General features: G+C 41.9%; 1 protein-coding gene across 2 annotated transcripts in view; it reads left to right on the forward strand.

Moving 5' to 3' along the window:
- The window catches only part of BACH1 (BTB domain and CNC homolog 1), a 283858-nt gene extending 267068 nt beyond the window's left edge, over window positions 1–16790 (forward strand). For both annotated transcript variants that reach the window (XM_063702603.1, XM_063702604.1), the window contains one exon: window positions 15064–16790. The gene's annotated coding sequence lies outside the window, so the exon portion shown is untranslated. The remainder of the gene's footprint in view (window positions 1–15063) is intronic.
- The last annotated feature ends 3603 nt before the right edge of the window (window positions 16791–20393 follow it).

The raw sequence follows: 20393 nt of genomic DNA on the forward strand, positions 1-20393 counted from the left end.
CAATCTTTTCTTCTGACTTCTCATTTTTGAGTCATAGCTGTAAATGTCTCTTCCATGCTAAGTATATAAATAAATTAAACTATGTTATAATTTTTTTACATCTAAATCCTAAATCCCATTAGGAATATTTATTTGAATATGGTATGATATATGAATCTAACAGTATCATTTTTGAGAAGGCTATTTGGTTGTTCCAACATTGTATATTAAAGTTCATCTTTACCACCACAGAATGAGTATCACCTTTATCATATACTAAATTCCCACATAAAGTAGATTCTATTTCTGGAATTTATCTTCTCTTCTTTAGTATATTTACATATGTCTCCATATGATATTGTTTTAATTATTGAAGTTTTGTTATGTATTCATTGGCTTCTAAGACTTCTATTCTGGAGATTTCCTCATTACTATTACTAGTTTATTTTCCACATGACCTTTAGAATTAGCTTATCTAATTCTAGAACAAAATTTCTTTTTCAGTATTCTTATTAGTATTGTTAAATTTATGAATTAGCTTAGAAAGAATTGGCATCTTTACCATATTAAGTTTTGGTGCATTTACAAACTTGGTGTCTTTGTTTTTCAGATATATACTAATTTTTCTTCCCTCATATTGTTTTTGCATATTTATTTTTATTTTTATTTTTGAGATGGAGTCTCACTCTGTCACCCAGGCTGGAGTGCAGTGGCACGATCTTGGCTCACTGCAACCTCTGCCTCCCAGGCTCAAGTGATTCTCCTGCCTCAGCCTCCCAAGTAGCTGGGATTACAGGCACATGCCACCATATCCAGCTAATTTTTGTATTTTTAGTAGAGATGGGGTTTCACCATGTTGGCCTGGCTGGTCTTGAACTCTTGACCTCAGATGATCCACCTGGTTCGGCCTCCCAAAGTGCTGAGATTACAGGTGTGAGCCACCATGTCCGGCCACGTATTTCTTATTAGGTTTATTCTTTGGTATTTTGTGCTTTATAGATTTATCGCTTTGGCCATTATACATGACTCTTTTCCATTACATCTTCTACACGTTGTTGTTTGTATAACGTGAAAACTATTGCTTTCTATAAATTTTATATATGAATACATTCTCACTTAGAAAACATTTATTGGGTCTCTAACATATGATGGGCTTCTGTACTAGCGCTGAGCTCACAGTCACAAAATAGCCATGGTCCTTCCCCACAATGAACAAATGGCCTAGTAAAGAAGGCAGAAAGTAAACATGTAAGCAAACTAATTTATAATTACTATTTGAATAAATGCTATGAAGATAATGAGGAGTGTTCAGTCATACAGAATAATTATTTAAGTGTATCTTCTTACCCACTTAGAGTCTTCGAGGGTTTGGTCCATAACTTATTTATCTTTGGGTCCTCAGAGCCTCGCACAATGCCCAGGAAATAAAGCCACCAAATATTTATTGAACAGAATGGAACCAAATTTGCTCTGAGCTCAGGGCCAATGTTTCAAGTCCTTTAGCCACAGTGATCATGCAGTCCAATTTTTCAACCAAATTTATATTTTAAAATTGTGTTTCTATAAATATATTATTCCAGTACTGGCCTAAGTATTTGTTTGGAAAATGGCCACTAGAGTTATAGCTTTCACCTAAAGTGGCCTTCCATGTCTCTGGCCCATGAGCAGAGTGGGCTTTTAATCCTTAGCCTGAGTGTTTCACAGACAAGTTAGCTGAAAGGGATGCTCCCTTTGTAAATTTTTGACTGAAGTGTCAAAGTTAAACTTAGGGTATTGAGGCTAGCTGGAGCTTATCTGTTCTTCCAGTCCAAGGTGTTAAGATTTACATCTTTAATAACAGTAGGAAAGCAAGAGAAGACTGTAGTGGAAAAAATTTTACTTTTATGTACAGGCTTTCATTGTTTCACTTTCCCTCTCCAAGTGTTAATAAAAGGTAAGTAAAGAATTTAGGGATTATTCTGTGAATTTTTATTTATTTTTAGCCTATGTGGCTCTGGAGTGAATTTAGATCAGCTTACAGGAATATATAAAATGCAGCCAAATTAAATACACTGGAAGAAGGTGAGAAAGAAATGGGGCACGAAACAAAGTTGGAGACATTTGATAGACTTGCTGTGAGAAGGCTCAGGTTTTGGCTCTTATCAGTTAGAAAACATATTGAGCATAAGCACAATTTATAGTTCAATTAAGATTTTAAAAAATTCCTAGTAATGGCAAAAATATATGTGGTGCTTACTCTGTCCTGGGCATCATTTTAAGCTTTTTAAATGAATTAATTTAATCCTTGCAACAACCTGATGAGATGAGTCCTAATACTATTCTGTCTTACAGGAGAAGAGCAACTATTACTAATATTGAGATAAGGGAGAAAATTATTCAGAGGATTTTCATAAAGACGATGCTGTGCAATAGAATGAGTAGCATTCTCCAGTGTTTATACTCTGGCACTGCAGTGAATCTCACATGTCTGCCTTTATATTATGTAACATAATCCTGAAACTGTCATCTCCTCACATTTGCCACACAACATAACCTAATGAAGGAGTAATATCCTATTACTGTTGTCATATTCTATTGGTTGGAAGCAAGCTGCAGGTCCCAGCCACTCTCAAGGGGAGGAGATTATACAGGGCCTAACACTAGAGGGTGGCATCTCTTGATCTAATGGCCTCATGCCAAGCTCAGAATGAGTCTACAGTGGCCAATGTGATAAACGTAGCTCTGCCGATATAACTTCATTCAGAGGTGGATTTCAGGGTACCTAGAGGAATGTGCTATTTGAATATACTTTAGTTAATTCTCTTTCTTCTTCTTTTTTTTTTTTTTTTTTGAGACAGGGTCTTTCTCTCTCACTCAGGCTGGAGTGCAGTGGTGCAGTCACGGCTCAGTGTAGCCTTGACCTTCCAGGCTCAAGCGATCCTCCTACCTCAGCCTCCTGAGTAGCTGGGACTACAGGCATGCACCACCACATCCAGCTAATTTGAAAAATTGTTTGTAGAGATGAGGTCTCACTATGTTGCCCAGGGTGGTCTTGAACTCCCAAGCTCGTGATCCTCTTGCCTTGGCCTCCTAAAGTGCCAGGATTACAGGTGTGAGCCACCACTCCCAGGCCCTTTAGTCAATTCTTTGAAAATATTACATCTTCTAATTAAGTGACAGGTAGAAATGGAAGTGATGGCTTGGAGATGGTTTCAAACTTTGAATTAAAAATGATGAATGAGATGCTAATGAGTACTCAGGCGGTTCTTGGCCTGTACTCACAACTAAGTAACCTTCCTTTTCCTGTTTGTGACCATGTCAGATGGGTGAAATAAGGTGAATCAGTTAGGTTATGTCATGCTATGTTGTGGTAACAAACACATCTCTGAAGTGCATTGATTTTGCACCAAAAAATGCTCGTTTTCTTCTCATATAAGGCCTAGTTGTGTCTAATAGCTTTCTTTGATTAGTAGTCATGCCACTTAGAGCAAATGGTCTCCAAGGTCAACGTAGCAGAGGAAAAAACAGCCTTGGAGAAGGCATACCCACTCAGACCTTCCTCAAATTGGAACTGGCATATTACTTCCGTTTGTGTTCCATGGAGAAGAGTTAGTCACGTGACACCACTGCTCCAATGCATGGGGTTGGGAAACCTGGAGAAGTGCATGGATATTTAGTGAGTGCTGGTCATCTGTGCTGCATAAGGACTAGGCTCTTCTTATATCTACTGGGAATTTCTCTCCTGCTACCTTTCTCTTTCTTCTTAACCCTTTAGACCTCTTGCTTTATGAAATCATATCCTTACGGTACCAGATTTCCCCTATTCAGACAATTCAGTCTTGACTAGAGGAGGCGTCTCTGAGGGTGGGTGAAGTGGCAGAAAAGTAGAAAGGGGAGGGAAAAGGAAAGAAATAGTTCCTTAGTTGTCACTTCTCATTTCTCTACTGCTGCTGGTTTCTTTGCTGCTCCATTTCTCACGGCCCAGCTCTTGCCGATGGTTGCAAGTTGGAAGGAGATTGAAGAGCGGAGAGAATCTACTCTGCTATTTATGCTAAGGGACCTCTGCTATTTTTCCTCCTTCACCTCCGTTTCCTTTCCTTTTATTTAATGAACTCCTTTTTTTTTTTTTTTTTTTTTTTTGACAGAGTTTTGCTCTTGTTGCTAAGGCTGGAGTGCAATGGTGCAATCTCGGCTCATTGCAACCTCCACCTCCTGGGTTCAAGCGATTCTCCTGCCTCAGCCTCCCAGATAGCTTGGATTACAGGCACCCACCACCACACCTAGCTAAGTTTTTGTATTTTTTTGTAGAGATGGGATTTCACCATGTTGGCCGGGCTGCTCTTGAACTCCTGTCCTCAGGTGATCCACCCGCCTTGGCCTCCCAAAGTGCTGAGATTACATGCATGAGCCACCGCACCCTAAACTCCTATTCTACAAAGACATTTTAACATGCTTTGTGAGCCAAACACAAGCAGGGTTTGGGTATTGAGAAATGCATAGTAGAAGGCATCAGTGCTCCAAGAACTCTTGGTCACTGGTCAACACCAACAACGGTAAAGTGATAGAGTGCAAAATAGAAATGTTTAAGAAGTGAACAAGTAGATGAGTGACTTAATGCTTGACTGAATAGAATGCTCAGAACTTCCACATTGTGTGAAGAGAGGAGGATTCATGAGAGTGGAGGCTGGCCTTCTCAGGGTAGCACTGAGTTGGAAGGCAAGTAAAGCCAGTCAAGGGAGATGCGGAAGTTACAAATCTCATTGCCCTTGTGTTATCTCCAGTGTTTCTCTCACCTCTTTCCTAGCCCCTTGTTTGTTTCTCTCCTACCTTACAACACAGGTCCTGATCCTACTCACAGCTCTCCCCTCACTCCTTTCCTCAGCCCTCTGGTGCTTGCACATGGGGTAGAGATAAATCATGCTTCTGCTTGGAGTTTGGTTGGGGCTTCAAATGTGTCTGTGTATCTGCCACCCCAAATTGCGACTATAATCTGATCCTATTTTTTTCATACAAATATTATGATATAGAGTGGGAAAATGGTATCATACTATGTGTTTAGTACATGCTAGATCTTTATGATGTAAAAAAAAATATATATATTTTTTGAGATGGAGTTTCCCTGTTGTTGCCCAGGCTGGAGTGCAATGGCAAAGTCTTGGCCCACCGCAGCCTCTCCCTCCTGGGTTCAAGCAATTCTCTTGCCTAAGCCTCCCAGGTAGCTGGGATTACAGGCGCCTGCCACCACACCTGGCTAATTTTTGTATTTTTAGTAGAGGTGGGGTTTCACCGTGTTGGCCAGGCTGGTCTTGAACTCCTGACCTCAGGTGATCGCCTGCCTTGGCCTCCCAAAGTGCTGAGATTACAGGCATGAGCCACTGCACCTGGCCATTAAAACAATTTTATAAGGTAATCTGGAGTCTTAATTGCCTTTTAATAACATTGTTTACTTGGTAGAGATGATGTAATAGGTGATTAAATCCCAGAGCATTGACCTAAATGATCTTTGAGGCTCTTTCCAACCTGTAGAGTGTATGATTATGCCGGAATATGTACTCTAAATTCTGAACACATTGTTTCAAAATGAGCCTTTGGAACTTAGGGTATTATTAATAGAAGGATTGCCTGCAATGTGGCAAGTTCTCATTTCTTCAATCTTTCTTCCTTCTTAAATTTTCACTCATAACTTATTCTGTGATGTTTCTCTACCATTTCTGCATGTTAACATAGGATTATTCCTTAATCCAAAATTGCTTTTTGATTATAAGCAATTCTGAATTTCACTAGGTTAAATAAATATATCTCTAAAAAGGTAGAATGCATTTCCCAGTGGATGACAAGGGAATATTTTATTAATTTGCTTCTAAGTCATTGAAATTACATGCATTAAAATGTTTAGCTGATTCTTTTACACTAATGAAATAAGAAATGACTAATTTTTTAAATCACTTCCCTAAATAAAGCATACCATTCCTACTGCATGTACAACTGGAATTAATCTCAAAGAGCAATCATAAGTGACATGCAAAGAGGATTATGTGATTTTCTTTCTTCTTCTTCCTTTTTTTTTTTTTGAGACGGAGTCTCTCTCTGTTGCCCAGGCTGGAGTTCAGTGGCGTGATCTCAGCTCACTGCAACCTCTGCCTCCCGGGTTCAAGCAATTCTTCTGCCTTAGCCTCCCCAGTAGCTGGGACTGCAGGTGCGTGCCACCACACCCAGCTAATTTTTTGTATTTCTTTTTAGTAGAGATGGGGTTTCACCATGTTAGCCAGGAGGGTCTCGATCTTCTGACCTCGTGATCTGCCCGCCTCGGCCTCCAAAATGCTGGGATTACAGGCATGAGCCACCACGCCAGGCCGTGATTTTCTTACAGTACTTTGTCAACAGGTATATTTTCCTGAAGGCAGTTACTTTTGCATTCAATTGCTTTTGTGTCACACATTTTGATTATTAAAACAAAGACAACAACAGTTTGTATACCACTTGGGCATAATAGTATTGGATAGAATGAGACTTACAGAGGTCATTAACATTACCCCCTGCTTCCTTCCAGGCAATGAGAATTCATCTTGTAATTTCACCCACTCAAGGGCATGGGCTTCACAATCTCCTTTGGTAACTGATTTGAATATCTAACAACAGTTTCTGTCAGGATTTTTTTTTTCTCAGAAAGTACAAAACTGAAATGCCTCTTGTCTGTTTTTTTTTTGCTTTTTCAAGCTTTAAGGAAAAAGATAAATAATTGGTTACAATTCTTCATAAACTCTTGAGTTTATATTTGAGCATTTTATTTTATTTTATTTATTTTATTATTTTATTTTATTTTATTTTTTGAGTGGAGTTTTGCTCTTTTTGCCCAGGCTGGAGTTCAATGGCATGATCTCAGCTCACTGCAACCTCCGCCTCCCAGGTTCAAGTGATTCTCCTGCCTCAGCCTCCTGAGTAGCTGGGATTACAGGCGTGCATCACCATGCCCTGCTAATTTTTGTACTTTTAGTAGAGATGAGGTTTCACCATGCTGGCCAGGCTGGTCTCAAACTCCTGACCTCAGGTGATCCACCCGCCTCGGCCTCCCAAAGTGCTGGGATTATGGGCATGAGCCACTGAACCCGGCCTGAGCCCTTTATTAAACTCTTCAGACTCAGGTTGCCTTTTGTTCATTGTTTATCATTTTTCTTTATTTTTTTCTTTTTTTTTTCTTTTCTTTTTTTTTTTTTATTATACTTTAAGTTTTAGGGTACATGTGCACATTGTGCAGGTTAGTTACATATGTATACATGTACCATGCTGGTGCGCTGCACCCACTAACTCGTCATCTAGCATTAGGTATATCTCCCAATGCTATCCCTCCCCCCTCCCCCCACCCCACCACAGTCCCCAGAGTGTGATATTCCCCTTCCTGTGTCCATGTGATCTCATTGTTCAATTCCCACCTATGAGTGAGAATATGCGGTGTTTGGTTTTTTGTTCTTGCAATAGTTTACTGAGAATGATGGTTTCCAATTTCATCCATGTCCCTACAAAGGACATGAACTCATCATTTTTTATGGCTGCATAGTATTCCATGGTGTATATGTGCCACATTTTCTTAATCCAGTCTATCATTGTTGGACATTTGGGTTGGTTCCAAGTCTTTGCTATTGTGAATAATGCCACAATAAACATACGTGTGCATGTGTCTTTATAGCAGCATGATTTATAGTCCTTTGGGTATATACCCAGTAATGGGATGGCTGGGTCAAATGGTATTTCTAGTTCTAGATCCCTGAGGGATCGCCACACTGACTTCCACAATGGTTGAACTAGTTTACAGTCCCACCAACAGTGTAAAAGTGTTCCTATTTCTCCACATCCTCTCCAGTGCCTGTTGTTTCCTGACTTTTTAATGATTGCCATTCTAACTGGTGTGAGATGATATCTCATAGTGGTTTTGATTTGCATTTCTCTGATGGCCAGTGATGATGAGCATTTTTTCATGTGTTTTTTGGCTGCATAAATGTCTTCTTTTGAGAAGTGTCTGTTCATGTCCTTCGCCCACTTTTTGATGGGGTTGTCTGTTTTTTTCTTGTAAATTTGTTTGAGTTCATTGTAGATTCTGGATATTAGCCCTTTGTCAGATGAGTAGGTTGCGAAAATTTTCTCCCATGTTGTAGGTTGCCTGTTCACTCTGATGGTAGTTTCTTTTGCTGTGCAGAAGCTCTTTAGTTTAATTAGATCCCATTTGTCAATTTTGGCTTTTGTTGCCATTGCTTTTGGTGTTTTGGACATGAAGTCCTTGCCCACGCCTATGTCCTGAATGGTAATGCGTAGGTTTTCTTCTAGGGTTTTTATGGTTTTAGGTCTAACGTTTAAATCTTTAATCCATCTTGAATTGATTTTTGTATAACGTGTAAGGAAGGGATCCAGTTTCAGCTTTCTACATATGGCTAGCCAGTTTTCCCAGCATCATTTATTAAATATGGAATCCTTTCCCCATTGCTTGTTTTTCTCAGGTTTGTCAAAGATCAGATAGTTGTAGGTATGCGGCGTTATTTCTGAGGGCTCTGTTCTGTTCCATTGATCTATATCTCTGTTTTGGTACCAGTACCATGCTGTTTTGGTTACTGTAGCCTTGTAGTATAGTTTGAAGTCAGGTAGTGTGAAGCCTCCAGCTTTGTTCTTTTGGCTTAGGATTGACTTGGCAATGTGGGCTCTTTTTTGGTTCCATATGAACTTTAAAGTAGTTTTTTCCAATTCTGTGAAGAAAGTCATTGGTAGCTTGATGGGGATGGCATTGAATCTGTAAATTACCTTGGGCAGTATGGCCATTTTCACGATATTGATTCTTCCTACCCATGAGCATGGAATGTTCTTCCATTTGTTTGTATCCTCTTTTATTTCCTTGAGCAGTGGTTTGTAGTTCTCCTTGAAGAGGTCCTTCACATCCCTTGTAAGTTGGATTCCTAGGTATTTTATTCTCTTTGAAGCAATTGTGAATGGGAGTTCACTCATGATTTGGCTCTCTGTTTGTCTGTTGTTGGTGTATAAGAATGCTTGTGATTTTTGTACATTGATTTTGTATCCTGAGACTTTGCTGAAGTTGCTTATCAGCTTAAGGAGATTTTGGGCTGAGACAATGGGGTTTTCTAGATAAACAATCATGTCGTCTGCAAACAGGGACAATTTGACTTCCTCTTTTCCTAATTGAATACCCTTTATTTCCTTCTCCTGCCTAATTGCCCTGGCCAGAACTTCCAACACTATGTTGAATAGGAGTGGTGAGAGAGGGCATCCCTGTCTTGTGCCAGTTTTCAAAGGGAATGCTTCCAGTTTTTGCCCATTCAGTATGATATTGGCTGTGGGTTTTTCATAGATAGCTCTTATTATTTTGAGATACGTCCCATCAATACCTAATTTATTGAGAGTTTTTAGCATGAAGGGTTGTTGAATTTTGTCAAAGGCTTTTTCTGCATCTATTGAGATAATCATGTGGTTTTTGTCTTTGGCTCTGTTTATATGCTGGATTACATTTATTGATTTGCGTATATTGAACCAGCCTTGCATCCCAGGGATGAAGCCCACTTGATCATGGTGGATAAGCTTTTTGATGTGCTGCTGGATTCGGTTTGCCAGTATTTTATTGAGGATTTTTGCATCAGTGTTCATCAAGGATATTGGTCTAAAATTCTCTTTTTTTGTTGTGTCTCTGCCCAGCTTTGGTATCAGAATGATGCTGGCCTCATAAAATGAGTTAGGGAGGATTCCCTCTTTTTCTATTGATTGGAATAGTTTCAGAAGCAATGGTACCAGTTCCTCCTTGTACCTCTGGTAGAATTCGGCTGTGAATCCATCTGGTCCTGGACTCTTTTTGGTTGGTAAACTATTAATTATTGCCACAATTTCAGCTCCTGTTATTGGTCTATTCAGAGATTCAACTTCTTCCTGGTTTAGTCTTGGGAGAGTGTATGTGTCGAGGAATGTATCCATTTCTTCTAGATTTTCTAGTTTATTTGCGTAGAGGTGTTTGTAGTATTCTCTGATGGTAGTTTGTATTTCTGTGGGATCAGCGGTGATATCCCCTTTATCATTTTTTATTGTGTCTATTTGATTCTTCTCTCTTTTTTTCTTTATTAGTCTTGCTAGCGGTCTATCAATTTTGTTGATCCTTTCAAAAAACCAGCTCCTGGATTCATTGATTTTTTGAAGGATTTTTTGTGTCTCTATTTCCTTCAGTTCTGCTCTGATTTTAGTTATTTCTTGCCTTCTGCTAGCTTTTGAATGTGTTTGCTCTTGCTTTTCTAGTTCTTTTAATTGTGATGTTAGGGTGTCAATTTTGGATCTTTCCTGCTTTCTCTTGTGGGCATTTAGTGCTATAAATTTCCCTCTACACACTGCTTTGAATGTGTCCCAGAGATTCTGGTATGTTGTGTCTTTGTTCTCGTTGGTTTCAAAGAACATCTTTATTTCTGCCTTCATTTCATTATGTACCCAGTAGTCATTCAGGAGCAGGTTGTTCAGTTTCCATGTAGTTGAGTGGCTTTGAGTGAGATTTTTAATCCTGAGTTCTAGTTTGATTGCACTGTGGTCTGAGAGATAGTTTGTTATAATTTCTGTTCTTTTACATTTGCTGAGGAGAGCTTTACTTCCAACTATGTGGTCAATTTTGGAATAGGTGTGGTGTGGTGCTGAAAAAAATGTATATTCTGTTGATTTGGGGTGGAGAGTTCTGTAGATGTCTATTAGGTCCGCTTGGTGCAGAGCTGAGTTCAATTCCTGGGTATCCTTGTTGACTTTCTGTCTCGTTGATCTGTCTAATGTTGACAGTGGGGTGTTAAAGTCTCCCATTATTAATGTGTGGGAGTCTAAGTCTCTCTGTAGGTCACTCAGGACTTGCTTTATGAATCTGGGTGCTCCTGTATTGGGTGCATATATATTTAGGATAGTTAGCTCCTCTTGTTGAATTGATCCCTTTACCGTTATGTAATGGCCTTCTTTGTCTCTTTTGATCTTTGTTGGTTTAAAGTCTGTTTTATCAGAGACTAGGATTGCAACCCGTGCCTTTTTTTGTTTTCCATTTGCTTGGTAGATCTTCCTCCATCCTTTTATTTTGAGCCTATGTGTGTCTCTGCACGTGAGATGGGTTTCCTGAATACAGCACACTGATGGGTCGTGACTCTTTATCCAACTTGCCAGTCTGTGTCTTTTAATTGGAGAATTTAGTCCATTTACATTTAAAGTTAATATTGTTATGTGTGAATTTGATCCTGTCATTATGATGTTAGCTGGTGATTTTGCTCATTAGTTGATGCAGTTTCTTCCTAGTCTCGATGGTCTTTACATTTTGGCATGATTTTGCAGCGGCTGGTACCGGTTGTTCCTTTCCATGTTTAGTGCTTCCTTCAGGAGCTCTTTTAGGGCAGGCCTGGTGGTGACAAAATCTCTCAGCATTTGCTTGTCTGTAAAGTATTTTATTTCACCTTCACTTATGAAGCTTAGTTTGGCTGGATATGAAATTCTGGGTTGAAAATTCTTTTCTTTAAGAATGTTGAATATTGGCCCCACTCTCTTCTGGCTTGTAGGGTTTCTGCCGAGAGATCCGCTGTTAGTCTGATGGGCTTCCCTTTGAGGGTAACCCGACCTTTCTCTCTGGCTGCCCTTAACATTTTTTCCTTCATTTCAACTTTGGTGAATCTGACAATTATGTGTCTTGGAGTTGCTCTTCCCGAGGAGTATCTTTGTGGCGTTCTCTGTATTTCCTGAATCTGAACATTGGCCTGCCTTGCTAGATTGGGGAAGTTCTCCTGGATAATATCCTGCAGAGTGTTTTCCAACTTGGTTCCATTCTCCGCATCACTTTCAGGTACACCAATCAGACGTAGATTTGGTCTTTTCACATAGTCCCATATTTCTTGGAGGCTTTGCTCATTTCTTTTTATTCTTTTTTCTCTAGACTTCCCTTCTCGCTTCATTTCATTCATTTCATCTTCCATTGCTGATACCCTTTCTTCCAGTTGATTGCATCGGCTCCTGAGGCTTCTGCATTCTTCACGTAGTTCTCGAGCCTTGGTTTTCAGCTCCATCAGCTCCTTTAAGCACTTCTCTGTATTGGTTATTCTAGTTATACATTCTTCTAAATTTTTTTCAAAGTTTTCAACTTCTTTGCCTTTGGTTTGAATGTCCTCCCATAGCTCAGAGTAATTTGATCGTCTGAAGCCTTCTTCTCTCAGCTCGTCAAAATCATTCTCCATCCAGCTTTTTCCCGTTGCTGGTGAGGAACTGCGTTCCTTTGGAGGAGGAGAGGTGCTCTGCGTTTTAGAGTTTCCAGTTTTTCTGTTCTGTTTTTTCCCCATCTTTGTGGTTTTATCTACTTTTGGTCTTTGATGATGGTGATGTACAGATGGGTTTTCAGTGTGGATGTCCTTTCTGTTTGTTAGTTTTCCTTCTAACAGACAGGACCCTCAGCTGCAGGTCTGTTGGAATACCCTCCCGTGTGAGGTGTCAGTGTGCCCCTGCTGGGGGGTGCCTCCCAGTTAGGCTGCTCAGGGGTCAGGGGTCAGGGGCCCACTTGAGGAGGCAGTCTGCCCGTTCTCAGATCTCCAGCTGCGTGCTGGGAGAACCACTGCTCTCTTCAAAGCTGTCAGACAGGGACATTTAAGTCTGCAGAGGTTACTGCTGTCTTTTTGTTTGTCTGTGCCCTGCCCCCAGAGGTGGAGCCTGCAGAGGCAGGCAGGCCTCCTTGAGCTGTGGTGGGCTCCACCCAGTTCGAGCTTCCTGGCTGCTTTGTTTACCTAAGCAAGCCTGGGCAATGGCGGGCACCCCTCCCCCAGCCTCGCTGCCGCCTTGCAGTTTGATCTCAGACTGCTGTGCTAGCAATCAGCGAGATTCCGTGGGCGTAGGACCCTCCGAGCCAGGTGTGGGATATAGTGTCGTGGTGCGCCGTTTTTTAAGCCGGTCTGAAAAGCGCAATATTCGGGTGGGAGTGACCCGATTTTCCAGGTGCGTCCGTCACCCCTTTCTTTGACTCGGAAAGGGAACTCCCTGACCCCTTGCGCTTCCCAGGTGAGGCAATGCCTCACCCTGCTTCGGCTCGCGCACGGTGCACGCACCCACTGGCCTGCGCCCACTGTCTGGCACTCCCTAGTGAGATGAACCCGGTACCTCAGATGGAAATGCAGAAATCACCCGTCTTCTGCGTCGCTCACGCTGGGAGCTGTAGACCGGAGCTGTTCCTATTCGGCCATCTTGGCTCCTCCCTATCATTTTTCTTTAAAATGATCCTTGATCACTTCTTCAAGTTTCTTAGCCAGGGCTAAATTTATTATTACACATATTTAGGAAAGATGCTGCTCAAAGAGATGAGTGTAGACCTTTGGGAGTAGATATTTTCAAAGGAGAGTCTTGGTGAAGGAAATTTCTGAGGGACTAGGTTTTGGAAAGAGACCATTAATGGAGAATATTAATGGCTGCTACTAAAAGGAGGGTGAGTAATTGGTGCAGGGAAGAGATAAGTAAAGAAGTAAATGGACTGAAGTGGCTTAAGTTAAACAAACATATTTTAAGTTCAAAGTCATTCAGAAGGGGGAGTGTATGGGATGTGGACTTTGTACAAAAATGAAAGCCATTTTGACCCTTGTGAGAAAAGAGTATATTTAGAGGCAGAAGGCAAAATGCACACAGCTTGTGGATAAATGACCCATCTCTGGGATGAGGAAGGCACAAGTGGGTGCTCCGAGAATCCCCCCAGTGAGCTGAATTTATGGTGGTGTGCAAGGCTGAGGACGTTTATTAGTAAATAACAAAGATCGTGTGCTAATGACCTGATCACTGGTCCATAATCAATCACAGGTTGGTCTCTGTGCATAATTCTCCTGGGGGATTGTTAGAAGGAAATCATAGCTAAGGCCAGACACTGATTCACGGGGGCCCCTTTGTCGTTCATGGGGGGCAGACATTCTATTTCTGTACATGTAGAACTTCTCTTTATTAGGGAAGCAGGAAGGAGTGACTGAAAGACGCTGTGTCTTTCTCTTGTGGTGTGGTTTCTAAATGCAGCGTATATCTGACTAGAACCAAATTTAACTATGAATATTTGGGGGAAGGTAATGAGATGGTACATTATTCCTTTAGCAAAGGTTTTGATGAGCACAATGTATAATATAAGTATCTCCTACTTAAGTACAAAGTATATTTACAAATATGTTTAAGGTTTATGTAGAAAGACAGAATAATAGATTTATATATTATGAGTAGGAGGGTGATGTGGTTCATTTACCAATCTATTAAGAAATATTATAAAATTACACATTCGTTTAGCCTTTTAATCTCAATATTTAATATATTTCTTGTATCTTGTACATATTATTTAATTGTTTTCATACAAAACTAAAGATGCTGTTAACTGGTTTGCATCCAGTAAGAGGCAGTTTGAGGCTAAATACATTCTGCTTTCTTCACATAAAGTGAGTCTTATGTTTATTTCATCATACTTCGAATTGAGGTGGCCTATGCCTTTTGTCTTTAGTGTTGGAACTCTTGTGTTTCCTATTTAACTCATAATGTAACACATGCAGTAAAATAGTATTCGAGATGCTTTGACAAACTTGGTGTTTTGATCGAGGTGGCGCTGTTGGTAGAACTGTTGGTAGAACCTGTTGGTGGGCAGGCACAATGCCACTTTATCACTGAGCAGTAGAGGCAGGAGAGTCACTATCTGTCACATAAAAGCAGATTTAGGGGGATCAATGCAGAGTGCATGAAAGTGAAGGTTAAGAGAAAGTACAATACGTAAAAGTCAGGAACTGTCAGTATGCAAATCCTCAACTCTGGCAAAACCCCAGATCACCCATGATCCAGTGTGATGATAAAAATAAGCTCCTAAGTACTTTTTTTTTTTAACTTTGGCATCTTGTGCAACTCATGAACTAGTAGTGTTTTCATTATTATTATTAGTGTTATTATTCAGCATTTTGCTACACCCTCCCCTTCTTTCCAACATCTAAATACCAGCAAATATGTTATGAGATGAAAATGATGACATAGCACCTCTTTTCTGTCAGGTAGAAACATCTACATTCAAGGTTATTTGAAGGTAAAATATTTACCAAGTTATTTACTCTGTTTTTTCCCCAGGAGTCAAGGCAGAATGGGGGTCTCCAACAAGAGTGGCCAGATATACCACCATACAGTGGGGCCTATGTGTGTCTCTCTTGTGTTTAGCTTCATGCAAGATGGGGCTTGGAGGTACCTGGGGGCTTATTTTTGTTGCGTGCACACCATTGATTTTCCTTTCTAGTGTGTGTGAAATTACATTTCCCTGCAACTGAAAATCTGATTAATAAAAGTATGTCATTATCTTCCATAACAACAAATCCAGACATAGCTGCTTCCAGATGGAGGGTAGCAGCTCAGTCATGTCAGTAAGGATAGGGACTGTGTTCATCCTTCTAGTTCATCACCCTCAGTCTGCAGGCTTTTAGACCTACTTAATTGTTGCAGGATTCCTGCCGAACTGCTGCAGTATTCTCTTTTTTTTTGAGACGGAGTCTCGCTCTGTCGCCCAGGCTCTGGAGTGCAGTGGCACGATCTCGGCTCACTGCAAGCTCCGCCTCCCAGGTTCATGCCATTCTCCAGCCTCAGCCTCCCGAGTAGCTGGGACTACAGGCTCCTGCCCCCATGCCTGGCTAATTTTTTTCTATTTTTAGTAGAGACGCGGTTTCACTGTGTTAGCCAGGATGGTCTCGATCTCCTGACCTCGTGATCCACCCGCCTCAGCATCCCGAAGTGCTGGGATTACAGGCGTGAGCCACCGCGCCCAGCCTGCTGCAGTATTCTTGGCACCAACATGGTACTCCAAGATAAGAAGGAGAAGAGGAGAGAAAGAGAAATTCTCAACTGACTTTCTTTTCTTTCAACCGGGAAGAAACATCTCTCCCAAAAACTTCCATTTTCATTTCAATGGCTAGAAACCTGTGACATGGCAACCCCTTCCTGCAAACTGCAAAAGAGCCTGGAAAAGGAACATGTGAACAAACACAACAACATAGCCGTGACCAGCCTAACCAGTTGCCCTGCACTTTGTGTGTACATCCCTCCAGATCTCTACCCCTGCTAGCATGTTGGCCAGAGCATCTTTCACTGCTCCTGCCCGGTCAGCTGGGTCCCTTGTGCTGCTGCCACAGCTGCTACTTGCCCAGTGACTTGCCACAGTGGCTGCCCCATTGTGTTGTCCTAGACACAACTTGACAGCATTTCCTGAACACACTCTGCTTCCCATCTCATGTCCTGGGACTTCCCTGATGTCACTAGGGTAAGCGATGTAAACAGACCCTCACTTCGGGCCCCCTGTGTACAATCTGGAAGTTTGGGGGAGGAGGTCAACCCATGGGGTAGACTTTGACTAACAGAAGATTGAAACTCATGGATAGCTTTGCCTTTCTGTCTGTGGCAGGACTGTCCTGGGAGCAGTGGTTGAGAGGCCATCCCCATATGCAGTAGCCAGCTCCACCCATCTGTATTTTCTGCATTTCTTTTCCATCCTTCCCTGCTTAATCTGTGACCTCATTCCTGCTTTTTGGAACTATACTCCCCAACAAAATAGTAGCACACAAGGCCTTGCCCCAGGCGGTGTTTAATAAAGACTCTGACTCCATTTTTGATGTTCAGTTGCTGACATCCTTTAAGCCTCCCTGCTCCCTCTGTCTGTGAGCAGAAGCCCTCACGCCAGCCCCATCTGCCACAAAATACCACACCAGTCTCCTCTTCCAGCTCTCTCAAACCATCTTCAGACCTGCCTGGAGCCTTCCTACTCCCCCCAGAAAGCCTTCTCTTGTGAATAATAAACAATTTCATACCACCTAGGTGTGCGTATGGTGTCAGCAGTCTCAACATCAGGACCAAATTCTGGGTGACGTCCATTCTGCTTCTGCAGAGTGACTTCAGCACTCTGACACCAAACATTGTTTGTTCTCTGGGACTAGGCACACTGCCACCCTGAACAGTGATCAGAGTCCACTCAGTGAGGAAGATGTGGGAAGGACAGACGCTGTCCTGGCACTAGACCATGATGTAGAGAATCGGGGCCAAGACCCAGGAGGGGACACTTAGATCTCTCACCCCCATGGTGGTTACAGAGGGCTTGGTAGGAGAGTGTGGGGAGAAATGCTCCTTTGGAGACAGTTGACCTTAAGTCCCACTGTCAGCCAGGGGAAGTGGTGGGGGTGTTTCCCCCTCACCTGGAGCCTAGTGAGAGATGTCTTAAGAAGATTCCTAGAGAAGGGTTTCGAAGAGAATCTTTGGGGACAACTGTTGGTTGCGGATAAACAAGGGGATGCTTCCTCCCTTTCCTCAAGTCACTAGTGAGGTTGTAATAGGGTTGTCCAGAGAAACAGAACCAGTAGGATATATAGACACACACACACACACACACACACACACAGAGAAAGAGAGATTGGCTCACACAATTGTAGAGGTTGGCAAGTCCAAAATCTGCAGGGTAGAGGGTAGGCCAAAGATCCAGGGAAGAGCTGATTTTGCAGCTCAAGTCTGAAGGCAGACTGCTGGCAGAATTCTCCCTTCTCTAGAAGAGGTCAGTCTTTTTCTATTAATGCCTTTAACTAATTAGATGAGGTCCACCCATATTATGGAGGGTTAATCTGCTTTTCTTAAAGTCTGCTGATTTAAATGTTAATCTCATCTGAAAATGACTTTCAAAACAACATCTAGAGTGTTTTGACCAAATATCTGGGTACGGTCGTGTAGCCAAGTTGACACATGAAATTAACCATGACATGGGGCTTTAAGAAGTTTGCTGGGAGGACTTTCTATATGTACCTGGAATTTTGGTGGGCACACAGTGGATTATCTGACTTTTACAGGGCAAATTAAAAAGATGAGAGGCAGCTGGCCAGTCACTCTTAGGGCAGAAGTAAAAAGAAATTGCAGTTGCCTTAGGGTTGGCCTCTGTCGCTTTGTTTTAAGACAAACATTGCAGGGGTGTTTCTCACGGTCCAGATATGGGCTATGTCAGCAAAGCCTGGCTTGGAATTCTCTTGGGGTTTTGTCCAAGAAGGCTATCTGCAGAGGCAAAAAGGTCTCAGCAGAGAGGATCTGCCTGTATCAGTGCATTCCTGGGGCTGATGAGGAATAAGGGTACACGATACCTACAGTCAGAATAAAGACACGCTCATCCAGTGTCTTAGTGTGCTTGGGCTACCCCAGCAAAATACCAAAGAACAGGCATATTGCTTGATAGGTAGAACAACAAAAATGTATTTTCTCAGAGTTCTGGAGGCTAGGAGTCTGGGATCAGATGCCAGTATGATTAGGTCCTGGAGAGGGCCCTCTTTTTCACCTGAAGACAGTGGCCTTCTCACCGTGTCCGCATACAGCCTTTCTGTGGTGCATGTGTGTGGAGAGAGAGTAAGCAAGCTTTTTAGTGTCTTCATATAAAGGCACTAACTCCGTCATTAGGGTCCCACCCTCATGATCACATCCAGCCCTATATACCTCCCAAAGGTCCCATCTCCAAATACCATCACATTAAGGATTAGGGCTTCAGTATGTGAATTTTGGAAGGATACAATTCAATTCATAGCCCACAGTCTGAGCAAATACAGAGGAGACTTCTGGTGGCAGAGTCTCTCAAGAATCCACAAAAACACCAAGGAGAGAGGCTACTCTTTAAGTTAGAAATTTCCCATCTCCTCCCCTCTCTTGGACCCTCAATCTTAAAGGAGTCAGAAACTGAAGCTAGCAGAATGGAAAAAGAATGCAAAATGCTATAATAAGCCAGGAAGAGAGACTATATCCCCTCCTTTTCCAACGCCAGCTGCCTGCTAGATTCTGGCCCAAGCTGGAGTGGACTCACCTTTTAACACTAGATTGAAATTCAGACCTGTACATGGAACCAATCATTTTAGTTACTAATTTGCGACAATGTTTTACATATCCAGAAAAGTATTGGGCTGCCTGGATTTTCTTCCTGGAGCAGAGGAAGAACCAGTCTGACTGAGTACATTTTAAGGGAGAGTGGGGGAACAAAAATAAATTTACATTTTATGAGACATATGTGTTCTACTATTAGCTGTATTTTGCCTCCCTATCCAATTTTAAAGGGGGAAAATTTAACTTGTTAAATGATTGTTTGATAGGTAGAGTAATGAAAAATCCCAAGGCATGCTCTCTAGATTTGAGAATTTCACAGGTAGTTTTCTCTGGAGGAATCTTAGGAATTAAAACATTTTGGCTGGGCGTGGTGGCTCACGCCTGTAATCCCAGCACTTTGGGAGGCCGAGGCAGGTGGATCACCTGAGGTCAGGAGTTCGAGACCAGCCTGGCCAACATGGTGAAACCGCGTCTTTACTAAAAATACAAAAAATTAGCTGGGCTTGGTGGCGGGTGCCTGTAATCCCGGCTACTTGGGAGGCTGAGGCAGGAGAATCGCTTGAGCCCGGGAGGTGGAGGTTGCAGTGAGCTGAGGTCGCGCGCCATTGCGCTCAAGCCTGGGCAACAAGAGCGAAACTCCGTCTCAAAAAACCAAAAAACAAAACAGCATTTTAAGTAGATGTAATACCTGCAGTGGCCACTTGGTGGGAGCCGTCCACGAATGCTGCTTTCGGCTCGCGGCCGTTGGGGACTCTGTGGTTTTGTGTGACAAGCATTTTTTTTTTTTTTCTGTCCAGCCTCCTAGAAAATTGCCTGCTCCTGTTTTGGTGGAAACTCTGTTTTCCCTGACAGTGTTTGTTTTGTGGTTGAGCCCTCTTTGGCTCCGTGAGGCCAACTTTTGTGATGCTTTCTGAATATCAGATATTTTAGTTCTATCATGTTAAAGCAGTTTGGAATCTCTGTTGGGTTTGAGGTTTTTTTTTCTTTAGTCTTCTCCTTTAACTCAAACACTGACTGACACATTGAGAATGAAAAGCTGTTGTTACTTTTTCCTGGAAAAGTTTTCTCAAATCTCAGACTTTCTAAAACTCCTGACTCACATCAGAGGGAGAATGCTGTTTTTCTGCCACCCTCGAGCCCTCATTATTCATGTTTGCACATGTCATTAGCAGGGTGAGTTTTCTCTTGATTTGTACCAGATGGTGTGATTTTTTTTTTGGGGGGGTGGGGGAAGAGAGTAGAAACTTGCTTCTTTAAACTCCACCAAAAATTGTTTTCTAATAAGTTCATTCCTTTAATAACAAAATTTCATTTATGAGGGCACAGTAGCACCCAGAACAAATTTTGATTTTGCAAACCAATGACCTTTTTATGGTTCTTTAGAAATGGAAGTCAGCTATTGTCCAGAAGGGTTGGTGGCATGGGGACTTAGAAAGCCATGAAGTTTGAGCGCCGCTTTCTAATGCCTGACCTGATGTTTGTGGCTGCACTTGCCGTATGTCCTCAGGCACAACAGCTATTAGCTTTGTTGTGAATTTTAGAGGGAGTCACTTGTTCAGGCAATGGATACTGCATAT

The sequence above is a fragment of the Gorilla gorilla genome, chromosome 22, assembly GCF_029281585.2.
Source record: "Gorilla gorilla gorilla isolate KB3781 chromosome 22, NHGRI_mGorGor1-v2.1_pri, whole genome shotgun sequence".
Classification (NCBI taxonomy): Eukaryota; Metazoa; Chordata; class Mammalia; order Primates; family Hominidae; genus Gorilla; species Gorilla gorilla.